Source organism: Plecotus auritus (genome assembly GCF_963455305.1).
Source record: "Plecotus auritus genome assembly, chromosome: 10".
NCBI classification, from domain to species: Eukaryota; Metazoa; Chordata; class Mammalia; order Chiroptera; family Vespertilionidae; genus Plecotus; species Plecotus auritus.
In genome coordinates, this window is record NC_137785.1 from 2,256,707 (window position 1) to 2,276,282 (window position 19,576).

General features: G+C 46.4%; 1 long non-coding RNA gene across 1 annotated transcript; it reads right to left on the bottom strand.

The window, feature by feature from the left end:
* Nucleotides 1–9,926: 9,926 nt before the first annotated feature.
* On the bottom strand, nucleotides 9,927–19,057 carry LOC308234852. Its single transcript, XR_013959144.1, has 3 exons — nucleotides 18,870–19,057; nucleotides 15,605–15,728; nucleotides 9,927–14,318 (listed from the first exon to the last, which is right to left on the bottom strand). It is a non-coding gene; the product is annotated as an uncharacterized lncRNA (long non-coding RNA).
* Nucleotides 19,058–19,576: the final 519 nt, after the last annotated feature.

Consider the following 19,576-nt stretch of genomic DNA (forward strand, 5'->3'; position numbering starts at 1 on the left):
GAAACAGTGGGACAGGAATCAAGTCCAGAGGAGCTTTGTGACAACTTGGGTTTCTGTTCTGCTGGGGATGGGATCACTGGGGTCATTGGAGCAGTAGAGCAGGTGATGTGTCCCAGGTCTCATTAGACTCCTGTGACTGCAGCATGATGCACAATATGGGTGTGAGGATGGTGGGAGGAAGACTAGGATGGAAGCTGCTGTGATGGTCTTGGTGAGTGTGATGGTACCTGAGCACAGTGGTGGTTGTGGATGTGGAAGAAGCAGTTGCATTATGGATCAGGGCTTTAGGTGTGGCCACCTGGATTTTCTAATTTTGAGGATTGGAGAGAGAGGTAAGAATCAGAGATGATGTAAATTGGATTTAGCACCTGAAGGATGAAAGCTCCATCAAGTGACATGGAGAAATTCATAGTGGGAAAAGTAATGTCCATGAGGAATATAAAATCTTTTCTTTTTCCTATTAGTGTATGAGATATTTCAGAGAACAGTTCATGACCATCTGGAACTCTGAGGAGTAGTTCATGATGAAGACTACTTAAAAAAATAGTAAAGACTGTGAAGCAGGGAGGAGTTGTAGATCACATTTTTATTTCATTTTATTTTATTTAAGAGTTATTTTATTTTATTTTATTTTATTTTATTTTATTTTATTTTATTTTATTAATTGGAGGTGGAAGAGCAATTCAAAAAAGGTGAGACTGGCTGGTGCATATTTACTTCTTAAGCACTCGTCAGGATTTCTTGTGACCCTCTGTGTGGCCTGGTCCAGTTTGGTTGACTTGCTTATGGGCATGAGTGGGCATCTGTGAGACTCACTGGGCATGGGGTAGAGGGCCAGAGGCAGTGGGACTTGAGTACTGAGGGCTGTGAGTGGAGAAGGGACATCAAGTGCAGCAGCAGTAGAGGTGGGCTCTGGATAACTGAGTTGATGTGGTTCTCAATAGGCGAGGTGGAAGGAAAAAAGAAGTTGGGAGGGAGGCCTTCATAGCAGAACTGAAGTCTGTGTCCTGGGTGTGGGCAATCAGAGTCAGGTTAGTACATGATACTGTTTGAACTTGCCATGCATTCTCTGGAACACACACGCCGAGTAATGACTAAGACCAAGGAGATGCCTATGGGAGCTGGGGCTACGGGAGTGCAGGTGTGAGAGAGGTGTGGGAGAAGGAGTGATGTGCTCTTGGAGAGGGAATGTGAATTCATGGCCACAGATCCCTGATATTGACATACAGGGAATGAATGTTGAGTCCATTTCTGGTGATAACTGGATGATACAACATGGGGAATTTTAGGGTAATTCCTGAAAGGACGGGTGTTGTGGCGCTACTTGCCAAATCCAGAATTTAGGTGTCATATAGGTGCACACCTGCCTGTTGTTGTTGGGCTGATACAGTGATCAATAGGAATGGGATAGCATACATCAGTGTTACCTGGACTTGAAAATCTCTACTGGCTTGGGGAAGGGAGAAGGGTAAGAGAGAAATACATTACAGAGGAGGTCAGTTAGAATGTTGAAAAGAAGGTATTAGAAAACAACAACTCCTCTTCATGGCGTACATGTGTTGTCTTTGAGTTGTGACTCTGGGAATGAAGCTGTATGAGAGAAGTGTGATACAAGGAATTTTGTGGAACAGGTAGCGCAAAGTGTTGGCCTCAGCACTCTTTGATTGGAATGGAAAGAGTGACGAGTTATGCTTGTTTTTCGGGGTCTTGGAAGGAGAATCTGTGGGACAACAAGGATATTGCCCCACAAGACCAGTGTCAATTTACTCACATTTCTCTTTATGGCCAATATTTATCTGTACCATATGTTCGTGACACCCATTGTGTTGACCCTAAATGTGAGGCCCTGAGGTCAGGTATAATCAATCTGGACATCTGCTTTATTGCTGTGGGAAGACACAGTATCACTAGGAATATAAGGAGAGAGTGACTCTGTTGGGTGCGAGGCCTGCTATTTTCTGTGATGTGGGGAGTGGAGGGAGCAGATGGATGTGGAGAGTGGGAAGTATGACAAAAGTAAAAGCCTAGGAGAGAAGCTGATCATGGACTGAAGTGTCCTCATTACGACAGGATATGGACTTTGAGGATGTGGCCATGGCCTTCTCTCAGGAGGAGTGGGAGCTCCTTGATGAGGCCCAGAGACTGCTGTACTGCGATGTGATGCTGGAAGTGTTTGCACTTGTCTCATCTGCAGTTAAGTGCTTCACATTGACCCAGTGTCCTGTGGTGAGTGTTCTGCTGATTTCTGCCCCTCTCTTGTCAAATGTGCTGTGGCTGCCTGAGCTGAGCTGTGTGGAGACCCCTTACAATGGACTCCAGGAACATCCATAATACCCATTGCCTCAAAAAGTGCAGAAAGTGTCTGGGAATCGGGAGTCTTACAGGCAGCTTAATGGCTCCCATTTTCCTCTTCCTCTCGGAGGGTGACAATACCCACATTTATTCCCTTCTTCCCTCTTCCTCTGGGGAAAGGTGATTTATGACCGCCTGTGCCAGGTTATGATCTTCACTTACATGAACCGTGGGCTATTCTTGTAAGACCTTCTTCAGTTGTTGTTTGTAATATCACCTTAGCTGAGGACTGTTGTGGGCCAAATTGCTCTGGGCCAGAGCTGGCTGCTCCCCTCCATTGTCTTTCATTAATACCTGGAATATTTAGGGTTTATGCATCGGTAGAGTAGATCCCGGAGAAACCTAGTTTCCTCACAGGGTGAACATGCAAGATGGTCTCAGAGGAGATCTGGTCATGCTGAGAGACAACTGGGGGAAGGAATGACATAATGGTGGTGGTCAGATGGTACCAGGAACCACTTCATTTCCATCAGTGTTTAGGGGCAGGTGAGACCTTCACAATTCTCCTAGTGTTCTCTTTTCCTTTATTCTCAAAACAGCTTTCTCTCTCCCTCAGCCAGACCATGGGCTCTTCTATTTTATCCCATTATCTTGTAAATTTGCTGTGGCTGAGAGAGCCGAGTGTGTAGAGAGCCCAGAGCAAAGAACTCCATGAGTATCCCTCACACCCATAGCCTCAGATAGGGCAGGAAGTGTTCTGGGGATCAGGATTTCTGCAAACACCTTAGTGGGCTTGCACTTTCTCTTTCTGGGAGGGTGTCTGTGTCCACATCCATGGCTTCCACTTCTGCACCATTCCTCGAACTAAAGGCTCTTTGTGACTGAGTGTGCCAGGTTATGGTCTTTACTTACATAAACCATGGGCAGTTCTTGAAAGACCTCTTTGCATTGTTTGTAATATTCTGTTCCCTGAATATTATTGTATGCCGTCTTGCTCTGGTCAGTGCTGGCTACTCACCTGTTGTCTTTTAATAAAACTCAGAATATTTGTGTTCTATGTGCTTGTACAGTAGAAGGTGCAAGGAGAACCCTGTTTTTTCACAGGGTGAACATGCAGGATGATCTAAAGGGCTGCCTGGCCCTCTTGAGTTGGATCTCGTGGGAGGAATGACATAAGGGTGCTATTTAGATCATACTAGGAACCTGCTCATGTTGAACAGATTTTAGGTTGAGGTGCCACTGGCATCAGCTCATTTCTACCTTTTCATTCCCATGCTTGACACTTCACTGACTTATCTTTTAATCTGTGCCTTCCTGGTTTCTGGCTACCTTCACCTTTTTGTGCCTGTTTCATCACCTGTTCCTCTGAACTGCTCTATCTTCAGTATCCTCAAATATTGACCTGCATATGTGTTATGAGGTGCACAGACGTGCTTCACTAGACCTCGACAGGAGCTTCTGGTTTCTTGAACTTTACGTGAATAAGATGTAAGCAACCTTCTGCACAGCTGGCCCATGTCACCAGCAGACAAGCGATGTTGAACACTGTTAGCAGACGCATGAGCAGAAGATCCAGCTTCTGTTCCATATTTTCTTTGAGATCTTCTCTGTATGGTGAACTTCAGTGGCCCAGATCTTCACAGCAGCATTTTATCAATATTTTCTTCAGATATTTTACTGTCAGACAATATCATGGAACCAATGTATTAAGAGCGACACACTTTTGTAATGACACTTCTCCCTATCACCACAGTCGACATTCATTTCGGCACCATTTTTCTGTTTTCAGGTTGTTGGCATAAAACAGATGATGTGGAGGCCTGTTCTGAGCAGAGTGTATCTGTACAAGGGGAGTCACAGGTCAGTGCTTCTAAGACAATTCCAGCAACCCAGAGGACCCGTCTCTGCCGGAGGTGTTTCTCTGTGTTCAAAGATATTCTGCACCTGACTGAGTCACAAGCAGCAGACTTTGAGCAGAATGTCTTCTTCAGTGACGCATGTGTGAGAGACTTTTGTTTCAGTGCAAACCCTAACGAGCAACAGAGGGATGCCAGTGGAGAAAAGTCCTGGAAAGAAGCTCTAGATAGAGCCTCATTTTTGACCAACTTCAGCTTCTCCTTATCAGAGCTGCCTTTAACCAGTAGGGAGGTTGGGGAAGACTTCCCAGCCGCCTCAGAGCTCCTCCAGCACCAGGCATCTCTTGACACTGAGGACCCACGCAGTGGCAGTGAGATTTTGCAGAAATTTCTCAATAGAGAAAGGCGTCACCAGTGGGATGAATGTGAAAAAGCTGGCAGCCACAACCAGAACCTTGTTCAACATCAGGGCGTCTCATCTGGAGAAATGAAATATGAGTGTAATAACCGTGGGAAAGTTTTCAAATGTATCTTTAACCTCAAGAGACATAGGAGAGTTCACACTGGAGAAAAGTCCTATGAGTGTAGTGATTGTGGGAAGTCCTTCAGGATAAGATGTTACCTCTCTAAACACAAGAGAATTCACACTGGTGTAAAACATTTTGAATGTAGTGATTGTGGGAAGTTCTTTTGACGAAAGTCTACCCTCATTCGACACCACAGAGTTCACACTGGAGAAAAGCCATATGAGTGTCTGATTGTGGGAAGTCTTTCAGGAGAAGCTGTCTCCTCTCTGAACACAAGAGAATTCACACTGGTGAGAAACCTTTTCGCAGCCCGTCGCCCTCCTCCCCTCACACCCTGCGTCACCCACGGGCACCCACTGCTCTGGGCGCTGCGACCTGGGCTGCGGGGCCTGAGCGGCGCCGGCCCGAGGCTGGAGGGCCGATGGGGTGACGCCGAGTGAACTCTGTCAGCGGAGAGGAGGCGGGGAGACACGGGGACCCCAGTCCCGCCGGATGGGGGTCACCCAGCCTCAGACTCACCCTGCCCAGCGGGACGCTGCCTCCCGCACCTCCTCCCACTCGCCACCAGAGCGCTGACGCTGTGAGTCTGTGAACCCACAGAAGAGGCCAAAATGGCCGCCAAGAGGAGGACGCAGGAAGTCCCGCCCTAACCGGATGTGCAGGCACCGAAATGCTCTTGCTTTCTGGGTAATGTAGTTTTCGCAAAGGCCCAGAGGAGGGCTCCTCCCAGCCAATGACCCTGGTGAGTAAGGTGTTGAGGCCCCACAAGTGGTGCTGGAGGAGGAGATGGGGCTGGAGGTCTGCTTACCTGGTCCACACGGACAGATCCACCAAAGAATACATATAAAGGGGAAATGGGGGACATCTGTAATACTATCAACAATAAAACATACACATAGTAAACAATTTTTTGTCAGATATTATAGCCCAGCTGGTGTGGCTCAGTGGCTGAGCATCTACCTATGAACCAGGATGTCATGGTGCTATTCATGGTCAGGGCACATACATGGGTTGCAGGCTCAATTCCCAGGGAGAGGGCAGGTACAGGAAGAAGCCTATCAGTGATGCTCTCTCATCATTGATGTTTCTATCTCTCTTTCTCTCCCTCTCTGAAATCAATAAAATTTTTTTTTCAAATGTATATTTTAAATCAATTATACTTAAAACAAAGTTTTAAATAGTTTAAAACAGGGGTGGGCAAACTTTTTGACTCAAGGGTTACAATGGGTTCTTAAACTGGACCGGGGGGGCCGGAACAAAAGCATGGATTGATTGTTTGTGTGAACGAATATAAATTCAAAGTAAAGGAGCGGAGGGGAGAGCAAGAGAACCCTCCACTCTTTCGGCTCAGCGGGCCGGATAGAACAGAGGAACGGGCTAGATCCGGCCCGCGGGCCGTAGTTTACCCACGGATGGTTTAAAACGTGCCCCTTCCCAATTGTTTTACTAGTTTATTATGAATGTTTTGTGTGTTTTTTTGGAAGTTTGCCCACTCAATAGTTTTTTTTTAATTTAATAAATCTTTATTGTTCAGATTATTACAGTTGTTCCTCTTTTTTCCCCCTCATAGCTCTGCTCCATCCGGTCCCACCCCACCCTCTGCCCTTACCTCCCTCCCCCACTGTCCTCATCCATAGGTGTACACTTTTTTCCAGTCTCTGCCCGCACCTCCCACACCCCTTTCCCCCGGAGAATTGTCAGTCCACTCCCTTTCTATGCCCGTGATTCTATTATATTCACCAGTTTATTCTGTTCATCAGATTTTTAATTCACTTGATTTTTAGATTCACTTGTTGATAGACATGATTGTTCATAATTTTTTATCTTTACCTTTTTCTTGTTCTTCCTCTTCTTAAAGAATACCTTTCAGCATTTCATATAATACTTGTTTGGTGGTGATGAACTCCTTTAGCTTTTACTTATCTGTGAAGCTCTTTATCTGACCTTCCATTCTGAATGATAGCTTTGCTGGGTAGAGTAATCTTGGTTGTAGGTTCTTGCTATTCATCACTTTGAATATTTCTTGCCACTCCTGTCTGGCCTGCATAGTTTCTGTTGAGAAATCAGCTGACAGTCGTATGGGTGCTCCCTTGTAGGTAACTAACTGTTTTTCTCTTGCTGCTTTTAATATTCTCTGTCTTTTCCTCTTGGCATTTTAATTATGATGTGTCTTGGTGTGGTCCTCTTTGGATTCCTTGTAAGTCTCTTTCTTTCACCAGGTGGGGGAAGTTTTCTGTCATTATTTCTTCAAATAGGTTTTCAGAATCTTGCTCTCTCTCTTCTTCTGGCAACCCCATAATTCGGATGTTGATACACTTGAGGTTGTCCCAGAGGCTCCTTATACTATCTTCAAGTTTTTGGATTCTTTTTTCTTTTTGCTTTTCCCACTGTGGGTTTTTTGCTTCTTTGTATTTCAACACTTTGACTTGATTCTTGCTGTCCTCTAGTCTACTGTTAGGTCTCTGTATAATATTTTTTTTAAATATATTTTATTGATTTTTTACAGAGAGGAAGGGAGAGGGATAGAGAGTCAGAAACATCGATGAGAGAGAAACATCGATCAGCTGCCTCTTGCACACCCCCTACTGGGGATGTGCCCGCAACCAAGGTACATGCCCTTGACCGGAATCAAACCTGGGACCTTTCAGTCTGCAGGCTGACGCTCTATCCACTGAGCCAAACCGGTTTTGGCTCTGTATAATATTTTTTATTTCAGTCAGTGTATGTTTAATTTCTAGTTGGTCCTTTTTCATATTCTCAAGAGTCTCGTTAAATTTATCAGCCTTTTCTAGGAAATTCTTGAAAAACCTTATAACCGTGGTTTAGAACTCTATATCCAGTCATTTCTTTTCCTCCATTTCTTTCATTCGTGATCTGTTTCTTTGTCTCCCCATTTTCGCTGCTTCCCTGAGTTGGTAGAGTAGCTTTGTGTGCTAGGTGACCTATAGGGCCCAGTGGCTCAGCCTCCCCAGTTACCTGAGGTGGACACTTTTGGTGCACCCCTTTGTGGACTGTGTGTACAGCCTTGTTGTAGTTAAGTCTTGACTGTTGTTGGTATCACTGGGAGGAATTGACCTCCAGGCCAATTGGCGGTGAGGATCAGCTATGTCTACACTGGGAGAACTTCTGTGCTGGAGACACCCTTATGAGACAAGACTTGCAAAATTGCAAAATCCTCTGTGCTCAGCTTGGATGAGGCGGAATTTCAGGGCGGAGCAGACAGCCTTGTTTCCCGTCAGCGCTGTCTTATGAGGCCGGTGGGTCTTAGTGTCCCTCGGTAAACGCTGCAAGCACCTCTGAGAGAAAGCCGCCCTCGAGTTTCGCCCGCTGCCAGACAGTCCAATTTCTCCCCAAATGAGTTGGGGTTCCCAGAAACTTGCCCAGAACTGGAGTTCAGTGCAGTCAGGAGTTTCCATCTCCCTCCCGCTTTAGAAAGCCAGCTGCGCACTCAGCCTCCTGTGCATTCAGCAGTCAGTCCTCTCTGCGCACACATGCCTCCGGACCTCTGCCTTCCGCAGCTCCTGAGTCTCAGTGTGCTTTCTTTTTCCTGACAGTCCAGATTCCCCCTGAATGAGTCTGGTTTCCCAGCATCTCGCCCGGGACTGGAATTCAGTGCAGTTGGGAGTTTCCTTCTCCCTCCCACTTTAGAAAGCCAGCCAAGCACTCAGCCACCCGTGCACACAGCCGCCCGCCCTCTCCGCGTGCGAGCCTCCGTACCTCAGCCTTTTGTAGCTCCTCTGAGTCTCAATGTGCTTTCCTCTTTCCTTCTAGTTGCAGAATTTCCACTCAGCCAGCTTTCCTGTGGTTCTGGATGGTGTCCGTTTTGTCTTTTAGTTGTAGTTTTGATATTGTTGTGCGAGGCAGCAGTTTAGGTGTTTACCTATGCCGCCATCTTGGTTTCTCCCTATTATGAATGTTCTTGAGTATATTTTTTCCTACTCTGTCAGGATGCTGGAAATAAAACATCAGGATGTGCTACTGAATTATTTTATCCTGCCCGTGTTCAGTGCCATCAATGTGGCACTTTGAAGCTGACAATGATGAGAGTATTTACACCAGGGAAATTGACAAATACCTGGACTTCCCTTATTGTATTAATGAATGCTTAAACTTAAGAGTAGAACAGAGAAGAATGTTAGCAATGCAGATTAACTTAAAAGTGTGACTTACAAGTGGGATTTCATGGCCTTTAGGATTAAATTTGTGAAAAACATGCCCAGCCCGTGTGGCTCAGCCATTGAGCATCAAACCAGGAGCCGAGAGGTTGTTGATTGGAATCCTGCTCAGGGCACATGCCTGGGTTGCAAGTTCGACCTACAGTGTGGGTTGTGCAGAAGGCAGCCAATCAGTGATGTTCCTCTTGCTCTTCGATGTTTCTCTCTCTCCATCAATCTTCCTTCCTCCCTCCAAAAGCAATGAGAACAGATTTTAAATAAATAAATAGGGAGCTGCTGGGAAAGCTTGCAGCTCTGTGGTGCGGCCAGGCCACAGTGCTGGCCCTGCGGGCGGGGGACGCTTGGTGGCTTGGCCTTGTCCTGCTCTGCGCTCTGCTCACTTACAGTGCAACCTCACTCATCTGAGGTCTCCGGGAGCCCCACGGACAGGCTGGCAAAATCCGCCTGCACCCACGGGGCAACCTCCGGGCCACTGGTCACTTCATGGGCAAGAAGAGTCTGGAGCCCCCCGGCTCAACCCTACTAGAGACTGCTCCCCACGTCTCTCGGGGGGACCAGAGACTGCAGATGAGGCAGCATCTGCTCAGGACCCTCCTGCTGAAGCAGCTCTGGGCATGAGCCCCCGCGGCCCCGCACCTCACAGCCAGTGCAGGAGGCCGCGGGTGCAGGTGCTGCAGAAGTGATGCCATTCGTGAGGCAGGCACCACAACGGGGCTCAGACTGTGCGCACCCCGGGAAGGTGCTGAAGGGGACCGAGGAGTGGCCCCATCTGGATGTAAGTTCTGGGCTCAAATCCCTGTTAATGCATTACTGTGATTTCTCATTGGACCAAAATGAATATCACCAGTGCAGACACAAATTATGTCTCTGCTGTAGTTTTTGCTTGCCTGTTGAAGTGAATAAAACCTTGCTCTTTACAAAATAAATAAATGAATGAATAAATTAATTAATTTGTGGAAAACAATTTTGCTTCCAGTATTCTAAACTTATGGTTCCATATGGAAAAGAATTCATGGAGTCATTGAGGAATGAGTGAAATTCAAACATACATGTTAGATGCTACACAGGACCCCTTTGGCTGAAAATAATGAATTTATTTAAACAACTTGAAAAGATTCTGAGCTGACATTTTAATGAAAGAGATAAAGACAGTGTAAACAAATGCATGAGAAAACACTCACCATAAACATTTCTTAGCTAAATGGAATTAAAACCAAAGAAAGTTAACCCTCTATTCATTTCCAGGGCTACTATTTGAAAAGGTTAACCACTGCATGTGCTGGCAGGGTAGCAGAAAAACTAGAATTTTTATATACTGTGGGTTAGTGGGAAGGCAAAGAGAATGACCCTTCTGGGTCAGTTCCACATATCTTAAATGTAAAAGGTTCACCTACATGGAAACAGTTTGAGAAGTAAAATGTACATTTATATAGAGAACTGAAGGAAATATTCTCAGCAGATCTATTTATAATACCCCAAACCTGGAAATAACCAAAACCATAGATAGATCAATAGATAAAGTGGTATCCATAGAACACAGTACTACTCGGCAATAAAAAAAACTTTAACTATCCACATGAACATTAGTGTTGAATCACAAAATAAATGTGTAACATGGAGGAAGCCAGTATTTGTTAAAGACTACACACAATCTAGTGCTTATAAAATTATGAACAGTATGAACTATTCTATTGTAAAGGGAGAAAAATCCATGACTGCATGGAGGGCCAAGAAAGGCAGAAAGATTATAAAAGGGCAGTAAGAACATACAGCACAGGGCACAAGTAGGTATAGAGTTGTTGATATGGAAATTAATACAATAATTAATAAATATCACAGGAAGATTCTCCCCGGCCAGTGTGCCTCAGTTGGTTGGGCACCATCCCTTGCCCTGTAAAGTCACAGGTTCCATTCCTGCCTGGATGCCCTGTGGGTGGCGTGCAGGAGGCAGCAGTTAGCTGCATCTTTTCCATATCGCCATTTCTCATTCTCTGTCGCCCCCCCTCTCTTTCTAAAAAGTCAGTAAGTTATTTTAAAGATATATAAGATACTTATATGGCCCTAACCTAGTGGTCGGCAAACTGCGGCGAGCCGCGGTTTATGGCTCTGTTGACTAATGAGTTTGCGGACCACTGCCCTAACCTGTATGTGGGTGAGAGGTAAGTTTACTTCACAAGTGATGGGTTTACATCTTGATCCCTATGTCCAAGCTCACAAAGTAGTACACATGAGAAAAGTATATTTTGTTACATTTCAGTTATTTAAAAAAACTAAATAAAGCCTTAAAATACTTTCAAATAAAGACCTAGATATTCCTGTCTTGTTAGAAAATTAAAATGTCAACCCTATATGGGCTCTACCTAATTTCCTGAGAGGACTGGACTTGCCTCAGTGGCAGCACATGTTGTCAAGCAGTGAAGACTATGGCCATTGGAATCAACAGGAATCACAAAACACACATCCTGGGACTGATTATAGGCTTATCCTGCTGAGCAAACCCTGAGGTGAACACCCTAGATGGGCAAGGGGAATCCAAACAGCCATTACATTATTTTTCCTGCCAATTATTTCAGCCACAGGAAACAGTGATGGAGGTCCTGAGAATGTTTATACACAAAGATCACACAAGCCACAGCCCACTGACCATTTGTGGATAAGGTGAAGGAGAACTTTTCATCTAATTTACTCGTCTTATTCACTATGAACACAGTGTTTCCATCCTAATTGTGGTTCAATCTAACCCTCCGTGTCTTACAACAAATGACACCAGCCTATGAAATTTTATACACTATGGCACATGGCTCCCTTACAGTATGTGGGTAGGAATCCCCCAAAACAGTGCTGAGAATTATGTAATAAATGCTGAGAACAGAGAATATAATTCATATTGTTCGCAAAAGCACTACAAAGGCCTCCTTTTCTGGGTGACCATGACATCACCAATAATAGAGGCACCAGGCTGCAAATTAGAACCACAAAGTCATGCATATTTTCTCAGGGACTTGGTCAGCAACACAAAATAAGCCAACACTGGACAAAGAGTGCTGTTCTGAAATCATACTGTGCTTTCCAAAGCACAAAAGGTTTGGGACCCCCCCACCATATCTGTTCACCTCTCCATGCTGACAGAGCACTCCTTTCCTTTCAATCATCCGAGGGAATTAAAAGAACCAACAAAATTAAAGGTAGAAAAGAAAAAAAAAACAAACCCTTACATAAAGATCATAAACCAGAGCAGAGGACAGCAAGAGGTTTGCAGGCTGGTGAACTGGAATCTGAAACACTTCATCACAGCATAAAGTGAGACCCACAATGTCTCTGAAAGAGGTAGCACCTCTTAGCTGAGGATGGGGACTCTGGATGAAGCCTGGGTCAGGTCAATTCTCTACTCAAGAGCTCAAAGAATTCATAAATTTCTCAAGCACAAGAAAGAACACAGAATTCCTTTTCCGTGGCACACTGGGGTGGTGACTGGTGCACACTGTTCAGGTGAGCCAAGTGGTAGAGGAGGTCATTTCAGCCACAAATACTCGCAGTGACATCAATGAGGTAGGAGTCCTCAGAAGTTAGCAAGTGCAATACAGCTCCTTCAAGCCTCACTTGTACCTCAAAGTTATGAGGAATTTCCCACAGAGCATGTTCAGATAAGAGGGGTTTATATTCAGGTAAATGGATTTAAGTCTCCTTCAGGGTTGCAGAGTGAGAAAGATAAACCATCCCCTGCACAGTTAAGGCTTTTCTCCAATGTGAACTCTCAGATGTCTAACAAGGCTAGGTTTGCTGCTAAAACATTTCCCACATTCACTGCACTCATGAGGTCTTTCTCCAAGTGTGACCTCTATGGTGGTCCATGAGCGAAGGTCTTTGTCTAAAGGACTTTCCACAATCACTACACTCCTACAGCTTTTGTCTGGTATGAACTCTGTGGTGTTGAATAAGGTTAGCCTTTCGTCTAAAGAACTTCGCACAATCACTACACTCATACGGCTTTTCTCCAGTATGAACTATGTGGTGTTGAATTAGGGTCTCCTTTAGTCTAAAAGAACATCCCACAATCACTGCATTCAAAAGGTTTTTCACCAGTGTGAATTCTCTTGTGTACAGAGCTCAGAGCTTTGCCTGAAGGACTTTCCACAATCACTACACTCATATTGAGTTTTCTCCAGGGTGAACTGTGTGGTGTGAAATGAGGTCGGACCTTGGTCCAAAGGACGTCCAACCATCAGTACACTCATAGGGCTTTTCTCTAGTGTGAGTTCTGTGGTGGTCCATGAGTGTAGGTCTATGTCTAAAGGACTTTCCACAATCAGTACACTCATACGGCTTTTCTCCAGTATGAACTCTGTAGTGTCGAGTGAGGGTAGACTTTCGTCTAAAGAACTTCCCACAATCGCTACATTCAAAAGGTTTTTCACCAGTGTGAATTCTCTTGTGTTCAGAGAGGTCACTGCTTCTCCTGAAAGACTTCCCACAATTAGTGCACTCATAGGGTTTTTCTCCAGTGTGAACTCTCTTGTGGTTAAGGAGCGTATTATTGCTCCTAAAAGATTTCCCACAATCAGTACACTCATAGGGTTTTTCTCCAGTGTGAACTCTCTTGTGGTTAAGGAGCTTACTATTTCTCCTAAAACATTTCCCACAATCAGTACACGCATATGGTTTTTCTCCAGTGTGAATACGTTGGTGTTCAGTGAGCTGAGAGCTTTGCCTGAAGGACTTTCCGCAATCACTACACTCATATGGTTTTTCTCCAGTGTGAACCCTGAGATGTAAAATGAGGTCGGACCTTTGTCCAAAGGACTTTCCACAATCAGTACACTCATAGGGCTTTTCTCTAGTGTGAATTCTTCCATGTCGAATGAGGTGAAATATTCGTTTAAAAACTTTCCCACAGTTGTCACACTCATATTTCACTTCTCCAGAGCAGGCACCCTGATGCTGAACAACTTTCTGGTTGTGGTTGCCTAATTTTTCACAGTTCCAAGTCTGGTGAAGACTTTTTCCACTAAGATATTCCTGCGAAATCTCACTGCCCCTGTGTGACTCCTCAGTGTTGAGAGGGACCTGGTGCTGGAAAAGGTCTGAGATGGCTGGGAAGACTTTCCCAACCTCCCTACTTCTTGAAGGCAGCCCTGTTAAGTAGAAGCTGCACCCAGTCACAAACGAGGCCCTGTCCACAGTTTCTTTCCAGACCTTCTCTCTACCGGAATCCCTCTGTTGCTGGTGAGGGTTTGCATTGAAACAGAAGTCTCTCACACATGCGTCACTGAAGAAGGCTTTCTGCTCAAAGTCTGCTGCTTGTGACTCAGTCAGGTGCAGAACATCTTTGAACACTGAGACACACCGCTTACACAGATGGGTCCTCTGGGTTGCTGGAGCTGTCGCAGAAGCCCTGACCTGTGACTCTCCTTGTACAGATATGGTCTTCTCAGGACAGACGTCCTCACCATCCGTTCTATGCCAACAACCTGAAAAGAGAGAAATGAGGAGGGAATGAATGTTGACTGTGTTGACAGGGGAAGTCCCATTGTTAATGTGTTTTGCACATAATACATGGGTTCTATGCAATTGTCTGAAAATAAGAGATGTGCAGGAAGGATATAAGAAGATTCTGTAAAGGTCTGAACCTCTGAAGGTCAAAAAAGAGAGAAGACCTCACCAGAAACATGACACACACATGGCAAGGACCACGTGGAAGAGAAGATGCATCTCCTGCTCAGTCTTCTGCTAAGAGTGCTCAGCAGGGCAGGTCTGCTGCTGACAGGGGCAAGCTGTGCAGAAGGCTGGTTATGTCTTCTTCCAAGTGAAATTCAATAAACGAGTAGCAGGGGTTCGAGAACTACTTAAGCATGTATGTGCACCTCATAACACATGTGCAGGTCCATGTAGGAGAATACTGCAGAGGGAGCAGTGCAGAGGGACAGGTGATGCAAAAAGGTGACAAAGGTGAAGGTAGCCAAACGCCAGGAAGTCACAGATGAAATGCAAGTCAGCAACATGTCAACTATGGGAAAGAGAAGGTAGAAATGGGGTGTAGCCAGTGGCACCTGCCCGGAAACATTGTTGAAAATTAGCTGGTTCCTTGTACCATCTGACCACCACCATTATGTCATTCCTTCCCCCGAGATGTCACTCACAATGGCCAGACCTCCTCTGAGACCATCTTGCATGTTCACCCTATGAGGAAACCAGGTTTTCCCTGAATCTTCTACTCTACCGATGCACAAATCCTAAAAATCTAAAGTATTAATGAACGACAACAGAGGAGAGCAGCCAACTGTGGCTCAGAGCAATTTGGCCCGCAACAGTACTAGGCAAAGGTAATATTACAAACAATTGAAGAAGGTCTTACAAGAATAGCCCAAGATTCATGTAAATGAAGAACATAACCTAGCACAGGCTGTCTTAAAGCACCTTTTCCTACAGGAAGAGGGAAGAAGGGAATAAATGTGGGTATTGTCACCCTCTCAGGGAGAGGAAGGGGAGGATGGGACCCATTAAGCTGCCTGTAAGACTCCCGATTCCCAGACACTTTCTGCACTTTTTGAGACAATGGGTGTCAGGGATGTTCCTGGAGTCCATTGGTCAGGGCTCTGCACACAGCTCAGCACGGGCAGCCACAGCACATGTGACAAGACAGGGGCGGAAATTAGCAGAACCCATGGTCTGGCTGTGGGAGAGAGAAAGCTACGTTTTGAGAATAAAGGAAGAAAGGACATCACCTCACGACACTGGGACAATGTGAAAATCTTACCTACAGAAGATACAAGTGCAAACACTTCCAGCATCACATCGCAGTACAGAATTCTCTGAGCCTCATCAAGGAGCCCCCACTCCTCCTGGGAGAAGGCGATGGCCACGTCCTCAAAGTCCATATCCTGTCGTAAGGGAGAAGTTCAATCAATGATCAGCTTCTCTCCTAGGCTTTAATTTTGTGATACTTCCCACTCTCCATATCCATCTGCTCCCTCCACTCCCCCATCACAGAAGATAGCAGACCTTGCATCCACCAGAGTCTCTCTCCCCTTATATTCCTACTGGTACTCTGTCTTCGCACAGCAATAAAGGCAGATGCTCAGATTGATTATACCTGACCTCAGGGCCTCACATTTAGGGTCAACGCAATGGGTGTCACCAACATAGGGGACCGATAAATGTTGGCCATGAAGACAGAAGTGAGCGAATTGACACTGGTCTTATGGGCAATATTATTTTTTTTTAATATATTTTACTGATTTTTTACAGAGTGGAAGGGAGAAGGATAGAGTTAGAAACATCTATGAGAGAGAAACATCCATCAGCTGCCTCCTGCACACCCCCCACTGGGGATGTGCCCGCAACCAAGGTACATGCCCTTGACCGGAATCGAACCTGGGACCCTTCAGTCCTCAGGCCGACGCTCTATCCACTGAGCAAAACCAGTTAGGGCTGGGGCAATATTCTTGTTGTCCAACGCATTCTCCCTCCAAGACCCCAAAAGCGTGGCATCACTCATCAACCTTTCGATTTCAATCTAGGATGCTGAGGCCAACACTTTGTGCTACCTGTTACAAATAATTCTTTTTTATTTTTAATATCTTTTATTGACTTTTTACAGAGAGGAAGGGAGAGGGAGAGAGAGTTAGAAACGTCGATGAGAGAGAAACACCAATCAGCTTCCTCCTGCACATCCCCTACAGGAGATGTGCCCTAACCAAGGTACATGCCCTTGACCGGAATCGAACCCCGGATCCTTCAGTCCGTAGGCAGATGCTCTATCCACTAAGCCAAACTGGCCAGGGCACAAATAATTCTTTGTATCACTTCTCTCATACAGCTTCATTCCCAGAGTCACAATTTCAAAGACAACACATATACAACATGTAGAGGAGTGGATGATTTCTAATCACCTTCTTTTCAACATTCTAACTCACCTCCTCTGTAATGTATTTCTCTCTTACCCTTCTCCCCTCCCCAGCCAGTAGAGATTTTCAAGCCCAGGTGACACTGATGTATGCTATCCCATTCAGATTGGTCACAGTATCAGCCCAACAACAACAGGCAGGTGTGCACCTATATGACACCTAAATTCTGGACCTGGTGTGTAGCACCACACACCCGTTTTTACAGGAATTACCTGAAAATTCCCCATGTTGTATCATCCATTCATCGCCAGAAATGGACTCAACCTTCATTCCCTCTATGTTAACATCAGGGATCTGTGGTCATGAATTCACACTCCCTCTCTAAGAGCACATCACTCCTTCTCCCACACCTCCCTCACACCTGCACTCCCGTAGACTCAGCTCCCATAGGCATCTCCTTGGTCTTAGTCATAACTCAGCAAGTATGTTCCAGAGAATGCATGGCAAGTTCAAACAGTATCATGTAGTAACATGACTCTAAGTGCCCACACCCAAGACACAGCCTTCAGTTCTGCTATGAAGGCCTCCATCCTAACTTCTTTTTTCCTTCCACCTCACCTATTGAGAACCACATCAGATCTCAGTTATCCAGAGCCCACCTCTACTGCTGCTGCACTTGATGTCCCTTCTCCACTCACAGCCCTCAGTACTCAAGTCCCACTGCCTATGGCCCTCTACCCCATACCCAGTGAGTCTCACAGATGCCCACTCAGGCCCATAAGCAAATCAACCAAACTGGATGCAACACACCAGGCCACACAGAGGTTCACAAGAAATCCTGGTGAATGTTTAAGAGGTAAATATGCACCAGCCACAGTCCCACCTTTTTTAAATTATTCTTCTACCTCCAATAAAATAAAATAAAAAGGTGATCCACAACTCCTCCCTGGTCCATACTCTTTACTATTTTTTTAAGTAGTCTTCATCTTGAACTACTCCTCAGAGTTCCAGATGGTCATGCACTGGTCTCTGAAATATCTCATACCCTAATAGGAAAAATAAAAGATGTTATATTCCTCATGGACATGACTGTTCGCACTATGAATTTCTCCATGTCAGTTGATGGAGCTTTCATACCTGCAGGTGCTAAATCCAAACCTTCACATCATCTCTGATTCTTACCTCTGTCTCCAATCCTCAAAATTAGAAAATCCCGGTGGCCACACCTAAATCACTGATCCATAATGCAACTGCTTCTTCCACATTCACAACCACCACTGTGCTCAGGTACCGTCACACTCACCAAGACCATCACAGCAGCTTCCGTCCTAGTCTTCCTACCACCGTCCTCACACCCATATTGTGCATCATGCTGCAGTCACAGGAGTCTAATGAGACCTGGGACACATCACCTGCTCTACTGCTCCAATGACCCCAGTGATCCCATCCCCAGCAGAACAGAAACCCAAGTTGTCACAAAGCTCCTCTGGACTTGATTCCTGTCCCACTGTTTCCAGCTCCTATTTTTTAAAACATGGACACCTGCTCGTCCCTCAATCAGCTTAGTCTTCACTTGAACCCTTTGTACATTCTGGAACCCATGCATGAAAGGACCTATCACCCACAATTCCACTGGATGCCAAAATCAGGTACCACTCATCTGACCCTTGACCTGGGCTTAGCATTCTGGGCTTGGTGTCCCTTCAAGGTCCCCAGGTCCAAGGTCCCCCAAGAAGAGAGGCTGGACAGCCCCAGGACCCCACTATCTCAGAGGCCACGATAGTGTGAGGCTCTGACATCAGCCCCACAGCCCAGCCCCTCAGCGGCTCTGCACCTGCAGGATCCTGTGGGGACGGAAGGCCTGTGGAGGGCCTGGCACCCACCGCCAGGACCCAGGGGCTCAGGCTGCTCAGGGCCCTGGCCCAGCACCGGGGCCGGTGACGCCCGCACCCCTCGGGGCTCAAGGTCCCTCTGTGGTTCCCACCGCCCACAGCCCCGTCCCCTGAGGAGGAAGGGACGCTCCTCCCGGAACCGCCTCTCCTCCTCGCTGTCGCCTTTAGACACAAACAGGCCTGGGCCCCCCACCTCCCGGCTCAGCCCCCCACGGCCTTCCCCGGGGCATCGCAGCCCGTCGCCCTCCTCCCCTCACCCCCTGCGTCCCCCACGGGCACTCACCGCTCTGGGCGCTGCGACCTGGGCTGCGGGGCCTGAGCGGCGCCGGCCCCGAGGCTGGAGGGCCGATGGGGTGACGCCGAGTGAACTCTGTCAGCGGAGAGGAGGCGGGGAGGCACGGGGACCCCACAGCGCTGACGCTGGTGAGTGTATTACCCAACAAAAGAGGGGAAAATGTACGCTGGCAGGAGGACGCAGGAAGTCCCGCCCTAACCGGATATGCAGGCACCAAAATGCGCCCAACCCCTCTATCGCGCAGTGCTTTCTGGGTAATGTAGTTTTTCCCACCCCAGAATAGGGCTCATTGCAGCCAATGTTTTAGGACTAGGAGAATATTTGTGTTGAGGCCCCACAAGTGGTGCTGGAGGAGGAGATGGGGCTGGAGGTCTGCTTACCTGGTCCACACGGACAGATCCACCAAAGATTATACACTGAGTTGCCAGATTTTTATGATCTCTGAACGCATAATACTCTGGCCACTCAGTATTTATATATTAGAGGCCCGGTGCATGAAATCGTGCATGGGTGGGGTCCGGCCAGCCTGGCCAGGGGGAGGGGACATGGGCGGTTGGCCGGCCTGCCTGCTGGTCGAATTCCTGGTCGAGGGGACAATTTGCATATTAGCCTTTTATTCTATAGGATAGACACAGAGTGGCCAGATTATTATGCGTTCAGAGATCATCATCATCTGGCCACTCAGTGTATTTACA